Consider the following 16,161-nt stretch of genomic DNA (forward strand, 5'->3'; position numbering starts at 1 on the left):
GTGGGGCTGCTGAAGGTTGAAGAACAACAAGTGCCAATCGTGACCAGAACAGTGCACCGGCGACACCAACCAAGACTCCCTGGTTCCCATCCATAAGCTGATCCATAGGCTGGAGAGTTAAGGAGTGATCAGCAGGACCCGTTCACCCTTTAATATCCCCATATGGCCAGTGCAAAAGTCTAATGGAGAGTGGAGATTAACAGTAGACTATCGTGGCCTGAATGAAGTCACACCACCATTGCGTGCTGCCGTACCTGATATGCTAGAACTTCAGTATTAACTGGAGTCAAAGACAGCCAAGTGGGATGCCATAATTGAAGAAATCTATGGTTCATTTTGCTCATCATTTAAGAATTTCATCCAGTGCTAAAGGTATTGACCAAAAATACAGAATCATGGAATCCCAGACTGGTTTGGTTGGAAGGGACCTTAAAGCTTATCCAGCTCCAACCCCCTGCCACAGGCAGGGACACCTTCCACTAGAGGAACTTGGTCCAAGCCCCTGTGTTCAACCTGGCCTTGAACACTGCCAGGGATGGGGCAGCCACAGTTTCTCTGAGCACCCTGTCCCAACACCTCAGCATCCTCACAGGGAAGAACTGCCTAAGAGCTCATCTCAATCTCCCCTCTGGCAGGATAAAGCCATTCCCCTTGTCCTGTCCCTACAGGCCCTTCTCCAAAGCCCCTATCCAGGTTTCTTGTAGCCCCTTTAGGCACTGGAGGTGCTCTAAGATCTTCCCTTCAGGAGCCTTCTCTTGTCCAGGCTGAACCATCCCAGCTCTTTCGGCCTCGGATGTTTATCTCCTGGGCTGTGGGTGAAGGCCAATGATCCAGAGGGCGTGGATGAGAAATTAATAAAATACACTATAGAATCATAAAATCATAGAATCGTTAGGGTTGGAAAGGACCTTAAGATCATCCAGTTCCAACCCCCCTGCCATGGGCAGGGACACCTTATGCTAAACCATATCACCCAAGGCCTCGTCCAACCTGGCCTTGAACACTGCCAGGGACGGAGCATTCACAACCTCTCTGGGCAACCTATTCCAGTGCCTCACCACCCTAACAGGAAAGAATTTCCTTCTTATATCCAACCTAAACTTCCCCTGTTTAAGTTTTAACCCGTTACCCCTTGTCCTATCACTACAGTCTCTAATGAAGAGTCCCTCTCCAGCATCCCTATAGGCCCCCTTCAGATACTGGAAGGCTGCTATGAGGTCTCCACGCAGCCTTCTCTTCTCCAGGCTGAACAGCCCCAAATTCCTCAGCCTGTTGAGGTGCTCCAGTCCCCTGATCATCCTCATGGCCCTTCTCTGGACTTGTTCCAACAGTTCCATGTCCTTTTTATGTTTAGGACACCAGAACTGCACACAGTACTCCAGGTGAGGTCTCACAAGAGCAGAGTAGAGGGGCAGGATCACCTCCTTGGACCTGCTGGTCCCGCTTCTTTTGATGCAGCCCAGGATACGGTTGGCTTTCTGGGCTGCAAGCACACACTGCCGGCCCATGTTCATTTTCTCACCAACCAACACCCCCAAGTCCTTCTCCGCAGGGCTGCTCTGAATCTCTTCTCTGCCCAACCTGTAGCTGTGCCTGGGATTGCTCCGACCCAGGTGTAGGACCTTGCACTTGGCATGGTTAAACTTCATGAGGTTGGCATCAGCCCACCTCACAAGAGTCTCAAGGTCCCTCTGGATGGCATTCCTTTCCTCCTCGGTATCAACCGAACCACACAGCTTAGTGTCATTAGCAAACTTGCTGAGGGTGCACTCAATCCCACTGTCCACGTCAGCGACGAAGATGTTAAACAAGACCGGTCCCAACACCGATCCCTGAGGGACCCCACTCGTTACTGGTCTCCAGCCGGACACTGAGCCATTGACCACAACTCTTTGTGTGCAGCCATCAAGCCAGTTCTTTATCCACGAGTGGTCCATCCATCAAATTGATGTCGCTCCAATTTAGAGACAAGGATGTCTTGTGGGACAGTGTTGAATGCTTTACACAAGTCCAGGTAGATGCCATCAACTGCTCTACCCCTGTCCATCAGTTCTGTAGCCTCATCATAGAAGGCCGCCAAATTGGTCAGGCAGGATTTCCCCTTAGTGAAGCCATGCTGGCTGTCACCAAGCACCTTGTTCATGTGCCTTAGCATGCCATCCAGGAGAATCTGCTTCAAGATTTTGCCAGGCACAGAGGTGAGACTGGTCTGTAATTCCCCGGGTCATCCATTTTCCCCTTCTTGAAAATGGGGGTTATATTTCCCTTTTTCCAGTCATCGGGAACTTCACCTGACTGCCATGATTTCTCAAATATGATGGCCAGCAGCTTCACAAGTTCATTTGCCAGCCGCTTCAGGACCTGCGGATGGATCTCATCAGGACCCATGGACTTGTGCACATTCAGATTTTTAAGATGGTCTCGAACCAGTTCCTCTCCTACAGTGGGCGCAAGGTGTTCATTCTCACAGTCCCTGCATCTGCCTTCCAAGACTTGGGTGGTGTGGTCAGAGCCTTTGCCAGTGAAGACCGAGGCAAAGAAGTCATTCAGAACCTCAGCCTTCTCCAAATCCTGCGTAGCCAGTTCTCCTGAGAGCTTCCTGAGGGGGCCTACATTCTCCCTAGTCTGTTTTTTATTTGCTATGTACTTGTAGAATCCCTTCCTGTTATCTTTAATACCTCTAGCTAATTTTAATTCTGACTGGGCCTTAGCTTTCCTAACCTGGTCCCTAGCTTCCCGGACAACATCCCCCATGCCGCCTGTCCTTGCTTCCACTTATTATAAGCCTCTTTTTTCAATTGAATTTTCCTCAGGAGCTCCTTGTCTATCCAAGGAGGTCTCCTGGCCCTCCTGCTGCACTTCCTTCTGGTTGGGATGCAACACTCCTGAGCTTGTAGCAGGTGATCCTTGAATATCAACCAAGAGTCTTGGGCCCCTCTGCCCTCTAGGGCTGTATCCCATGGAACCTTCCTAAGCAGGTTCCTGAAGCGGCCAAAGTCTGCTCTTTTGAAGTCCAGGGCAGTGAGCTTGCTGCACACTCTTCTCACTGTCCTAAGGATCTCAAATTTGAGCATCTCATGATCGCTGCATCCAAGGCTGCCCTGGAGCGTCAGATTTTGTTGCAGTCAAAGCAAAATGCAATGGCTTCTTACTGGAAGCAATCAAGACTTGCTACCATGTATGAAATAACTCGTATGTTGATAATATTGTTTGAATGCATAAAATTAAGTGCAAGTAGACTTGGTGTATTTAAACATGTTGGTTACTTTTGTAAGTTCCTTAATGAAATGTGTCCTCATAAATACCACCATGAAACACAAACAAAAGTCTCAAGGCTCAAAGTTTCACATGAACATGTAAAAGACATTTTTACCTGGATTCAAAGCTCTTACTCAGACCTGATTTCATTTCTAGAAGCGTATTTGTGTCTACTTCATGGTTAGCCTTCCCTGGAAGAGGGATTCCAAGTGGGATCACCTGAGGAACTGGGATCAAGCCAGCCACCACTTTCTCAACAGTCTTCTTCAAAGAAAAAAAAACAAAAAGGCAGACAATAATGTTTCTGAACAGAAGAATGCATTGAGAATGCATTCCTGAATGTGATTCCTGTCTTCATTTGTTACTCTTTCAAGAGAGAATACAAGATTCTTTAAAGTGTTATTTCTCATTGCCAGATTTTCACATTGGAAAGGAGCAAGGTCCTGACTGACACGCAGATAGACTCCACAACTTGTTAAAGTTGTAAAGTAGGCATGATTTTATTCAGCGCTGAGGCACATGGGGACAGCTCCTCCATAGCATGCACATCTCAGTGTTGTTTCCCTCTACATTTATTCTCTAAATTTATACATATTTATAAGGTTGCACAATACTCCTATACATATTCATGTCATATCCCCACTTCGTATTATAATGAGCTAGAAGGTCCTTCGCGCCTGAGCAGTGCCCCCCCGGTCATGGGCAAGGGTCTCAAGATGAATAAATGAGTCTTCCTCTTGTGAGTAGGGGTCTTTACGATGAAGTAAATGAGTCTTCCTCGAGCCTGAACTTTTACCTCTAGCCGTCACGCATGCCCTCTAGAAATCTAGTCAAAGTCCAAACCACAAAGCTGGTTTTAATCTAAGTCTGGTCAAAGTTCAAACCACAAATCTGGTTTTAATCAGTAAGCATTATAGGTGTTTGCTGAGCAAGCCGTACTTTTGTTAAGCAAGCAGAATTCTTTTAACCCCCCTGCACAACCCCCCTGTACATTAACTAAACCTCTGTATCATAACAACCATCCCAATTCCAACGTACTCTCCTGTTGCAGAACTGTGAGCAAAGCTTGAGATGAGCACTGTTGCTTTCATTTCACTTTGGCCTTCCTTGCTCAAGTCTGGATCCCATGTGTTCCAGGGAAACAGCTTTAGCATCATACATCAATGCTCCATGGTAGGAGTGAGTCACAGGGAAGTCTCTCCACCCTAATGGCACATTGGAGCTAGCCTCTTGTTTCATTGCATCTAAATAGATGTCCTGCAAAGAGCTAAAGCAAGACAGCCATTGCTTAAGCTTGTCTCAGCTTTTGTATGCATTAAGAATATCACCTATAAAACAGGTGCCAAACATGACTTATCATAATTTACATAGTCATTATCAGGTCACACAATTCAAGAATGGCAAATTGCAGTTAGATACAATAACATTTTGTAACATAAAAAGATATACTCTGGATCTTGGGAACTGCAGGAAACATGTCTACACAGGAAGTATTTCCTTCTGTAACCAACTTTTTAATCCTCCAGACACATCTTTTACACTGGTCATCAACACAGACAGTGCTTTTTCAGCACAGCAGGGATTCTTTAGTCCGTGCTCTGTCTAGGGCTGTGCCCATCTCTTTTGCTGGGTTGCCCAAAGCAGTGGTTCAGGACTGGGGCAGTTCTCAGCCAAACTCTCTTGGGCTGCAAACACACAGTGTGCATGGGACACACAAGGTGGGGGGATCTGATCTTTACTTGATGCAAAGTGTTATAAAAATCTAGCCAATCTGTTTTAATTGATTTTTATTATAATTAATATCGAGAGACAATAAGCAAGCAGCACTGGGTGCGCCGCAGTGTCTCCGCTCCGCCCAAGACGCACACCGGGAACTTCTGGGGATAGTCTCTTATACTTTTTGGTTTCCCAGGCTTCTTCAGCCAATCCTGTTGTCTTCTTTTCCTGGGTTTCTTCAGTTAATCCTGTTTTCTTCTTTTCCTGGGATTCTGCACCTGTTGTTGGGGTCTTGTCTCCGAGTGAAGAAATATTATGTATTATGTCTATCACAAGTCTGACAGCCATCTTAGCCCCCATAAACTCCACTCCATATGTGTTTATTTGTTCAGCGCACAGATTTCACAACATACTGTAACAGGACATATCTCTAATTTACCTACACCCCCCCCCCCTTTTCTAAGAACATTCATGCAATTTAAACAATGAACAAAACATTTCTTTGCACAATACTGCGGTTGACCCAGGGGAATTATTCCCTTGTTTCTTCTTCTTCCTTGCTGTGGTATTGACAGGGACACTTACCATAACCTTTGCACATAGCACAATGATCACAAGGGATTCCACCTCCACACAAAGTGTAATGATCACTAGGACTCCTGAGTTGTTGACACGAATCACTCTGGTGTAACTCACACAGACGGGCAGTGAGCAGCTTTCCACAAGGAGCCACCTGCTCTTGGCACCCCTGGACCAAAAGCATAGGACCTCAGTTCAGCCTCCTGAGAGCCCAGCCCTGCTGGGACAGAATGGTCCTGCCGCCACCCCCAGCATGCCCAGCCCCTGCCCCAGCATGGGTTCCAGCCCTGCCTGCAATTCTCCTGCTGGGTCAGGCCCTGCTTCCAGTCCCCTCCTGGTACAACCCAGCCCACCTCACCCCACTGCATCCCTGCTCCCGACCCCCTGCCACCTAACTCAATCCCAACCCACAGCCCTGCCTTCCCACTCAATAGCTGCCACAACCCCACTCGCCCCACTCCTGCCCGGGTCCATTCCGCCTCCATCCCAATCTCTCCCCTCTGCAAAACCCCTCTCCCACTACCGATCCCTTCCCACCCTCCACCTCTGTGGCGCCAGCTCTGACGTTATCCCCACGCACCCCCCACTGTCATGGCGGTGGTGCAGGTGGAGGGGAAGCCGGAGCAGAAGGTTCCTGCCAAGAAACACCAAGTGCTGAGACTTACCTGCGTCTGCCCCTGGAGCAGGGTCAGGCCCCACAGCTCTGCTCCTGCCAGCGCTGCCAAGCCTTGCAGTCAGTTGATGGTGCTATCAGAGCACTCCACACACCACAGCACATGCTGTGCCATTGATCTGGCTCTGGCAGAGGCAGAACTGCGTTTGGAAGCTGCAAGCGAACAAAAGCAGCGATTTGGAGAAAAATTCAGGAACAAACTTGCCAACAAAGTTGAAGTTGACAAGCAGGTATTCTTTATTGGGGTGCCAGGAGACACGGGGAATAGCTCCTCTTAACGTGTGTTGCCGTATTGCTACGCAAGCAAGCCTTACATATTCACCGGGCATACATACATATTCATGAGGCTACATATTAATTACATCATTTTCCAGAAAGTTTCCCGCACGTGTACAAAAATGTGGCAGTGGTCTCTGAGGGTCGTTTACTTCTTCCAACAATCTTCATCACTTCTGGCAGCCTTTGAAGAATGTGCACTAGATGTTTACACCAGCTTAATTATCATTACAGACACAGCAATCATCCTGTCCTTCTACTTACAGTTAGTTTAACTGTGTCCATCCTGGACATCTGCTAGTCCCAGATACTCCCATCCCCAGGTCCTGTTTTCCTATCCTGTTTTTCTTACACTTTTTGTACTAAGGTCATAAGGACCTAAAACTATGTCAACTATAACGGTTTATCTTCATGTACGTCAGTTATTTTCCATTGCTACTGTTACAAAGCCATCAAACTTAATGTTACTTAAAATTGATTCCACTTATTTACAAAGGTTTATATTCCATTTTGTGGTTTTGTGCCTCCTTGTCTCAGCTGAGAAGTGGCTGCAAAAGGGCTCTGATGTGGGGCTGAAAGCCAAGGGCTGTGCAGGGGAAAGGAGAGGCTGCAGAGCCTTACCCGTAGGGCTTCTTTTAGTGGAGGTGGCGGTGCTGCCCTTGATCCTGGCTGTTTTCCAGGCCTGACCTGCCCTAAACGGTCTCCCCTTGATGCGCGGATTGACTCCACAACTCGTCAAAGTTGTAAAGTAGGTATGCTTTTTATTCAGCGCTGAGACGCACGGGGATAATTCCTCAAAGTCATGCGTGCTTCAGTGTTGTTTCCCTCTACATTTATTCTCTAAAGTTATATATATTCATAAGGTTGCACAATACGCCGATACATATTCATGTCCTATCCCCGCTTCGTATTGTAATGAGTTAGAAGGTCCTTTGAGCCTGCGCAGTGCCCCCTCTGGTTATGGGCAGGGGTCTCAAGATGAAGTAACTGAGTCTTCCTCCTGTGGGTAGGGGTCTTCAAGATGAAGTAAATGAGTCTTCCTCTTCTTGAACTTTTCACCTTTTAGTCTTCACATATGGCCTTAGGGTTTGGTCGGTGTCCCAGCCATAAACCATCTGCATCTCCCCCTTCAGGCATCTGCTTTTCCTTATCAATAGCTGCTTATCAGTAGAATCAGGCCTCTGCTTTTCCTTGTCAATAGAACCAGGTGTCTGCTTTTCCTTATCAGTGGTTAGTGCCTTTGTTCTGCTTAGTAGGCATGATAGGTACAGACAATACTTTTGTTTAAGCAAGCAGATTCCTCTAACCCCCTTGTACAACCCCCTGTATAACCCCCCTGTACAACCCCCCTGTACATTGGTTAACTCTGTATCACCCTGGCCTCTTCTGCGGCCACCAGCAGAGACAGGATTTTCCTGCACAGATGTCTGCAGCTGATCCTGGGTGATCCTGGTGAGAACCCTTCTGCATGCAAATGCAGATCATATTTTACAGTCATACAGTCACAGCCTGGTTTGAAGTGGAAGGGACCTTAAAATTCACCCAGTCCCAGCCCAGTGGCCATGGGCACGATGCTGCCACCATCACAAAGCTGTGACAGTAGCTGTGGAGACAGACACCCATGGCTCCAGCAGCACCCACAGAAGCCCACTGGGCATTGCGGAAAGCATGAGGGGTGCTGGTAAAGCCCAGGCCAGTGCTGGGCCTTGCGGAAGACTCCAGTGCTCTGCTGCGCTCTGGCAATGCAGTCTGGAAGGTGACAAAAGCCCTGGCAGGCACTGGCACAGCCCAGAAGCCCACCGGGCATTGTGCAAGGTGGAAAGGAGCTGGTGGTCTCTGGGCACACCTGCGCAATCCTGACTGCAGCAATGACCGCGGGAGCCCCTGTGCTCCCACAGCAACAGCGCCAGGACAGATGCTGTCTCTGAGCTTCCCCTGCCCTTGGCAAGCACTGCCCCAGCCCCAGCAATGTGGCATTTCAGGACAGGGACTCAAGTTGATGCTGAAACAAGGAGGCACAGAAGTACAAAATGTAATCAGTTCTAAGTAATGTTAAGTTTGATGACTTGTAATGGAAAATAACTGCGGTGCTTGAAGGTAGTTGACATAGTTTCAGGCCCTCAGGATCTCAGTACAAAAGGTGTGAGAAAAGCAGAATAGAAGGACAGGACCTGGGGATGGGGAGTACTGGGGATTAGCAGATGTCCAGGGTGGGCACAGATAAACTAACTGATAAGTAAAAGGACAGGATGATTGCTATGCTTGAGGTGTTAATAAACCCATTAAGCTGGTGTAAGCATCTATTAGGGAGTATCTGGGACTAGCAGATGTCCAGGATGAGAGCAGTTAAACTAACTGATAAGTAGAAGGCCAGGATGATTGCTATGTCTGTAATGTTAATTAAGCTTGTTGGGAAAAGTAAACGACCCTTAAAGACCACCACATTTTTTCTATGCATGCCGGAAACTTTTTGGAAAATGATGTAATATGCTCAGTGACCATATAAGGATGACCTGTATAGCAACTGGGGGACACACATTAGGAGGAGCTATCCACCGTGTCTCCCGGCGCCGCAATAAAGAATACCTGCTTGTCAACTTGAAACTCTGCTGGCAAGTTTGTTCCTGGAGTTTTCTCCAAATCAATGCAGAGACTCAAATCCTCGTTTATTATCACCAAGCCCTTTTTATCCCCTTGTTCGGTATATACAACGTTCAATCTCACTGGCCACTGTGAAACTCTCCAGGTAAATAGCCCAATCACAATGCTGCAGACCCTCTCACAACCCCCACATCCTCTGGCCTCCAACTGAGATTCTCGGCACAACTACACCCTGGCCCATCCTCTCAAGGCTTGCTTGTTTACCTTCCCTGTCCTTCAAGGTTCCAACTCATCACCCCAGGGCTTGTCAAGCACCAAGGCCTCAGAGCTTATTCCCAAACTCTTTTTCATGCAAATCTTATCATCTTTACTCCCCACATCTCCCCCTTCTTTGTTTTGTATATTCACTATCAATATCTGCTTAAGGGCTCTATTAATAAGAAACTGTATAAGCTAATAAAAACTAACAAAACAAACATTCTTAATACAATTTTTTCACTCAGGCTCCTAGCCTAGCTGATGCACGGATTGACTCCACAACTCATTAAAGTTGTAAAGTAGGTATGCTTTTTATTCAGCGCTGAGACGCACGGGGATAATTCCTCAAAGTCATGCGTGCTTCAGTGTTGTTTCCCTCTACATTTATTCTCTAAAGTTATATATATTCATAAGGTTGCACAACACGCCTATACATATTCATGTCCTATCCCCGCTTCGTATTATAATGAGCCAGAAGGTCCTCTGCGCCTGCGCAGTGCCCCCTCTGGTCATGGGCAGGGGTCTCAAGATGAAGTAACTGAGTCTTCCTCCTGTGGGTAGGGGTCTTCAAGATGAAGTAAATGAGTCTTCCTCTTCTTGCACTTTTCACCTTTTTAGCCTTCAGGTGTGGCCTTAGAGTTTGGTCAGTGTCCCAGCCATAAATCATCTGCTTCTCTCCCCTTTATCAGTAGATTCAGTAAATCTACTAATTTCTAAATTCTAAATTTCTACTAATCTCTAAAAGTAGTCTGCTTTTCCTTATCAATAGGACCAGGTATCTGCTTTCCTTATCAGTAGGACCAGATGTCTCTGTTCTGCTTAGCAGGCATTTACAACAGACAATATTTTTGTTTAAGCAAGCAAATTCCTCTAACCCCCTTGTACAACCCCCCTGTACAACCCCCTTGTACATTTGTCAACCCTCTGCATCATGGCAAATAAGCAGTTAAAGAACAGTTAACATTCTGCACTAACAATTGGTTTTGGACTATATAATGGAAATACAGATACATATCTATTTTTACAGATCTTAAAAAATCAATTTCTTGCGGCTGTGTTATTATACCCCCCAGCCACCCCACGTCTCCACAGGACTCGAGGCTGCCATTGCTTCCAAAAGCAGTCTGAAAGGACTCCTAGGTGTGGCAACCGACAGGCACAGGGTGTCTTGTCCTGTCACATTGGCTAATGTTCTCTTTTGGCTGTGCAGGAAACCACAGTAGGGTCAGTCCTCTTGCAATGAAGAGACAGAACACAGGGCAGGACTAACCCATCTTGCAGGGACCCAGTGAGGTCCTTTATTTGTGGAAACACAAGCATACCCTCATCGCAAGGTTATTAAAGCGAATGGGCCTTCCCATTGTCGTGGTTTAAACACAGTCAGGTAACTTGTTCACTCACTCCCAGTGAGTGGTGCCGAGCTGACAACAATCGAGGTCCGTGTCCCCCCCCCCACCGGGGTTCTCCCCTTCCCCACTCCTGGAGGAACGGGGAGGAGGATTGAAAAAGTGCAACTCCCACGGGTTGAGACAAGAACAGTCCAGCAACCAATGTACACAAATCACCACCACTACTATCAACTACAACAATGATAAGGGAAAATAACAAGGGAAGAGAATACGATACCAGATACCACCGGCCAAGAAAACGAGTTCCACCCGGAAGCCCGTGTCCTTCCGGGTAACTCCCAGTCACCCCCACCCCGGGCATGACGTGCTGTGGTATGGAATACCTCCCTGGCTAGCCCGGGTCAGGCGCCCCCGGTCTCTGCTTCCTCCCGTCTTCCCCTCCTCCCTGGCAGAGCATGAGCCTCACAAAGTCCTTGGTCAGGGTAAACATCACTTAGCAACAACTGAAAACATCGACTTCACCAACACTGTTCTCAGGCTGGAAGTCAAAACACAGTACTGCACCAGCTAACACAAAGGAAAAAAAAACATGACTGCTACTGCTGAACCCAGGACACCCATTCATGAGTTTCAAGATTATGTACTTTAACATGAGCTTTCCCATTCAAAATTCTTAGAACCCCCGAAATGGTGCTGTATAGGAGGTCTGATATGTGGATAGACTCCACAACTCGTTAAAGTTGTAAAGGAGGTATGCTTTTATTCAGTGCTGAGACACATGGGGGATAGCTCCTCCAAAGGCATGCATAACTCAGTGTTGTTTCCCTCTACATTTATTCTGTAAAGTTATATATATTCATAAGGTTGCACAATACGCCTATACAAATTCATGTCATATCCCCACTTTGTATTATAATGAGCTAGAACGTCCTTTGCGCCTGTGCAGTGCCCCCCCACCCGGTCATGGGCGAGGGTCTCAAGATGAAGTAAATGGGTCTTCCTCTTGTGAGTAGGGGTCTTCAAGATGAAGTAAATGAGTCTTTCTCCAGCCTGAACTTTTTACCTCTAGCCATCACGCATGCTCTTTAGGAGTCTGATCAAAGTCGAAACCACAAAGCTGGTCTTCACTGGAACTGAGTAACTGTTCCTCACCCTTATCAGTCTTTTTCTTCCCCTTATCAGACTGTTTCTCCTCATTATCAATAGCCTATTGTCCTGGTACTGCATGGCAAGCTTGACAGGTATTTGCAAACAATGCCTTCTGTTAAGCAGGCAAAATTCCTTTATCCCCTCTTGCACAACCCCCTTGTACAACCCCCTTGTACAACCCCCCTGTACATGGGTCTACCCTCTGCATCAGGTCCATCCTCCATCCAGCGATTTAAAAAATTCAAAACATAACAAGCTTTCACTATACATTCTTGTGGAGTTAACCCTGAACTCCCCCTTTTTTGTTTCATATATCTATTATCAATGCCTGCTTTATAACACTACCATCATATTAGAAGTTTTCTAGCTTTTGCCTTAGCATTTTCTATCAGCTGCTGCAAATTTGCATGCTCTAACATCTCTTTTACAAGTGACAAATCTATACAATACAAGGTGTAGTTTCTTATTAGCAACTGGCTAGTAAATACAGGTGGTTTTAAACACAAAATCACAGCCTCTAATAATAGGTACGTTACAAGCACACATATTCAAGTTGTCACTTTCCAGTTGCCCCCAAGTGATGTTTTGCAATCATTCGTTTTTCTCTTCCTCTGTCTCATTCTGCTCGGGGTATTCACGGTCAGCTCCTGTAGCTGAGGCATCGGGTTCTTCCACTTGTCTGTCCAGCTCATGGTAAGGCTTGACAAATTTTGCAGGCAGCCGCCATAGACCTGTAGGTAGGACACAAATATACCCCCTCCTCCAGGTTATCAGTTCTTGAGAAGAAGACAGGTTGAAGTGTTTCCTTAAAGCAGAGGCATTCTGATGCAAAAGGAATGTGAAGCAGCTGCAGAAGTAAACTGCGAAGTGTTAACAATCAAGGAGTTTGCTGTGTCATTACCTGCAGTTGAAGGGCCAGGCAGGTTGGAAACGCAGGAGCTGCACTGGCTCCTTCCTTTTTCAGGTCTGCCTCATCTCGGGTTTTTTTTTCTTCTTCTTCTACCACCCTGATGCTGCTTGGGTGATGGCTGATAAAGCTTGTGGTTGCACTGCCCCTCTCGCTTTTTCATTTAGCCATTAGCAGGTCTTGTTTCAATCCATCTGTTTCTCCAAGTCCTGCATTCACCCCCAGGTTACTTTGAACACACTAAGCAGGGCTCCTCCCATGCACCCAGCATGTTGCAGGCACTCTTTAGGCTTTATTTGTGGTGTCTCTACAAACTGCCCCCAATATGTCAGTAGATTCAATGGGGTTTTGTTTTTTTTTCTCTTCACTCCATGGCTCCAATGTCCATCCTGGCCGTTCCAGTGGTGGAGACTGGGAGCCGAATCAGTGGGCAGCTTCTGAACATGGTTATCAAACAACTAAAGGGGCCTCACAGCCTTTTTATGCCCCCCATTAAAAACTTTTATGCGAACCCAACACAGAAAAATACACAGAACACCATCTGCCCTCAACACACACACACACAAGGGATCCCACAGGCACACTCCACACAATTACAAAATTTGAAACACAAAATCCAGACAATCATTACCCCCACTAGATGGACCCATGTACACAACGTGGCACAAAGACCCTGTGAAGATGATCAGGCTAGAAAAGTCTCCAAGGGTCAATAGAAACATGGACATATTTGTATTTTCCAAATTCCCGTACATGGGTACATGAGTATCACAGAGAGACCGTATCAAATGAGTTGTAAATGGGGCTCCAAGTCCATGGTCAGTCACCCTTCGCCTGGTATCTTTGATAAGAGCATAGGAGAGACTTTCCCACTGCGGGTCTTGATTTGGCACATACATCCCCGGGAAAGTACTCAATCCATCTGCATCCCCCAACCATCTTGCTTCTCCCTTAACAGCTGCCCATTTGTCATAAGGATCTGGGGGTGTCATGGTTTAAACCCAGTCAGCCATATATCAGCCACACAGTCTCTCTCTCACTCCCTTCCTTCTTTCCCCCCGCCGCCCTGCTCCTGGAGGGATGGGGAGGAGAATCAAAAAGAATGTAACTCCCACGGGATAAGAACAGTTTAGTAACTGAGGTATAACACAAATCACTGCTGCTACCACCAGAATAATAATGACAAAGCAAATAACAAGGGAAGAGAATACAACACCTCAGCACCCACCCACTGATAACTCACCCCACCCTGCCCAACCAAGCAGCAATACCTCCCCCCCGCAACAGTGAACTAGCCCTTCCAGGTTAACTCCCAGTTTACACCCTGGGCATGACATGCTGTGGTATGGAATACCTCTTTGGCTAGTTTGGGTCAGGTGTCCTGTCTCTGCTTTCTCCCGGCTTCCCCTTCTCACTGGCAGAGCATGAGACTCAGAAAGTCCTTGGTCAGACTAAACATTTGAGCAGTAACTAAAAACATCAGTGTTAGCAGCACTGTTCCCAGGCCGAAAGTCAAAAACACAGCACTGCACCACCTACTAAGAAGGAGAAAAATGACTGCTGCTGCTGAACCCAGGACATTATCCACCCCTTATTCCATACCATTAACGTCATGCTCAGATCCCACATTTTCAATATACCATCACTCTTATCTCATATATATATATACACATATATATACATCCACAGAGAGAGAGAGAGATCATTCCTTAGTGTATGGACCAATCCCTTGCTGAATCCATCCGGTCCATGATGTTGGGCTCCATCTCTTGTAACAGTCTTTCAGAGCGGGAGAGGCTGTGTGCAGTGTTCACACTCATGAATAACCTGGGCAATAGTTTCCATTGCTAAGTCCACCCCTTGATCATGAGTCTACCTGTATGTTGCATCTGTGCCCTGATGGCATGAAGTGTCATGGGCCCACCAGGCTCAAAATAATTCACCCTCCCCTTCAGCAGTTTCTGCAACTTTTTGCTGGGGACTCCATGCATATGCCTTCCATCTCCAAGGCTTCCAAAGCACTGCAGGGGCCCAGTGGACTAGATATTCGCCCATACTGTCCCACACACCCTGCCACTCATGACTGTCCAGCCTCAGGGAAAACCTCTTGGTCCTCCTATATCGTCGTCTAACCCTAGACAAGACCTAAACCAGACTCTGCTTCACTTTCAAGATCAGAAAAATGGTTGTGGATAAAACACAGTCTGTATGTGTGCCAACATACTGATCCCCATCACAATCAGCAGGCAGGTCCCAGGGGTACCCAAAGGCCATTCAAAACCTTCAGAACTCTCTAACGATGCTGCTGTACTTGTCACTGGAGCTCGTGTAGCTGCTGTGCTTGCCAGCTCTCTCACCACCAGCTTCTCTTTTTCTGAGTCCATATCTTCCTCCTCTGCCTTGCTGAGAAATGCTGCGTGGTCTCCTGCATCCTCCACTTGTCCTGGGTGCCCAAGGCTGGACCCAGCCAAGGGTCCCAAAGGTGTTATCTTGCCCTCCGCGTCCTCCTGGGGCTCAGGTTTGCAGGGCTCAGCTGGCGGCTGCCGGGAGATGCTCTCGGCTGCCCCCGGGCTGGGCTCTGCCACGGGGCTGGGATCCTCCGCCGCCTCCTGCCGCTGCTCGGCAGCCGCCTCCTCCCATTCCTCGACCGCCCCGACGTCCTCCACTGGCAGCCGCTCCCTCCTGGCCTCTGGCCCCGCTCCTGCCGCCGCTTGGTCCCCCGGGCGCTCTCCCAGGCCACTTCGGCCACAGCCAGCTCCCGGGACCACTCCCACTCAGCTCCCCGCAGCCTCACGAAGGCAGAGGTCTATATAGGGTATGCAGATCTTACTTGATGCCCAAACACTCTCCTACCTTCCTAATTACTTCTGCAAGAAAACGCAGACCTCTGTCCAAGGACAAGCCTGCTGGTACACCATATCGGGGTATTATCTGGGTATATACCTGAGCCTGTTATGCTGTGGCAATTCTGTAAAGTCCACTTGCCAATAGTCTCCTGGACAATTGTCTTTGCTGTTCCAAGTGGGGTTTTTTTAGCATCACAAACAAGGTTCACATTTCTTGATAACACTTTTATAATTCCAGCCATTTGCATACTCAGAACTTGGAACTTTAAAATCTCAGTCATTGATTCTGTTCCCCCATGAGTTACCTGGTGGTTTTCTTCTCATAAGAGGCTGGGCAATTATTACTTGCTTATTTGGTGTAACCCACCATCCTTCAACATGCTTCTTGGCTCCTAATAGACTAAGTAATTTCCCATCCTCTGTTTGATAACTTGGAACATTATCCAAGCACTGATACTTATGAGGCAATATTAATGAAAGGTCCCCACCCACAGCTTCTTCCACTTCTTTTTCAGCAACGTGATTACCAATATTCACTGGAGTGTTATC

At 47.4% G+C, this 16,161-nt stretch overlaps 1 long non-coding RNA gene across 1 annotated transcript; it reads right to left on the reverse strand.

The window, feature by feature from the left end:
* Positions 1-3,172: 3,172 nt before the first annotated feature.
* LOC134168595 (uncharacterized) lies at positions 3,173-4,960 on the reverse strand. The gene is made up of 3 exons (XR_009966599.1): positions 4,766-4,960; positions 4,297-4,502; positions 3,173-3,522 (listed from the first exon to the last, which is right to left on the reverse strand). It is a non-coding gene; the product is annotated as an uncharacterized LOC134168595 (long non-coding RNA).
* Between the last annotated feature and the right edge of the window lie 11,201 nt (positions 4,961-16,161).

Source organism: Pezoporus occidentalis, unplaced genomic scaffold (genome assembly GCF_034315485.1).
Source record: "Pezoporus occidentalis ecotype Australia unplaced genomic scaffold, CSIRO_AGI_Poc_V1 ctg316, whole genome shotgun sequence".
Lineage (NCBI taxonomy): Eukaryota > Metazoa > Chordata > Aves > Psittaciformes > Psittacidae > Pezoporus > Pezoporus occidentalis.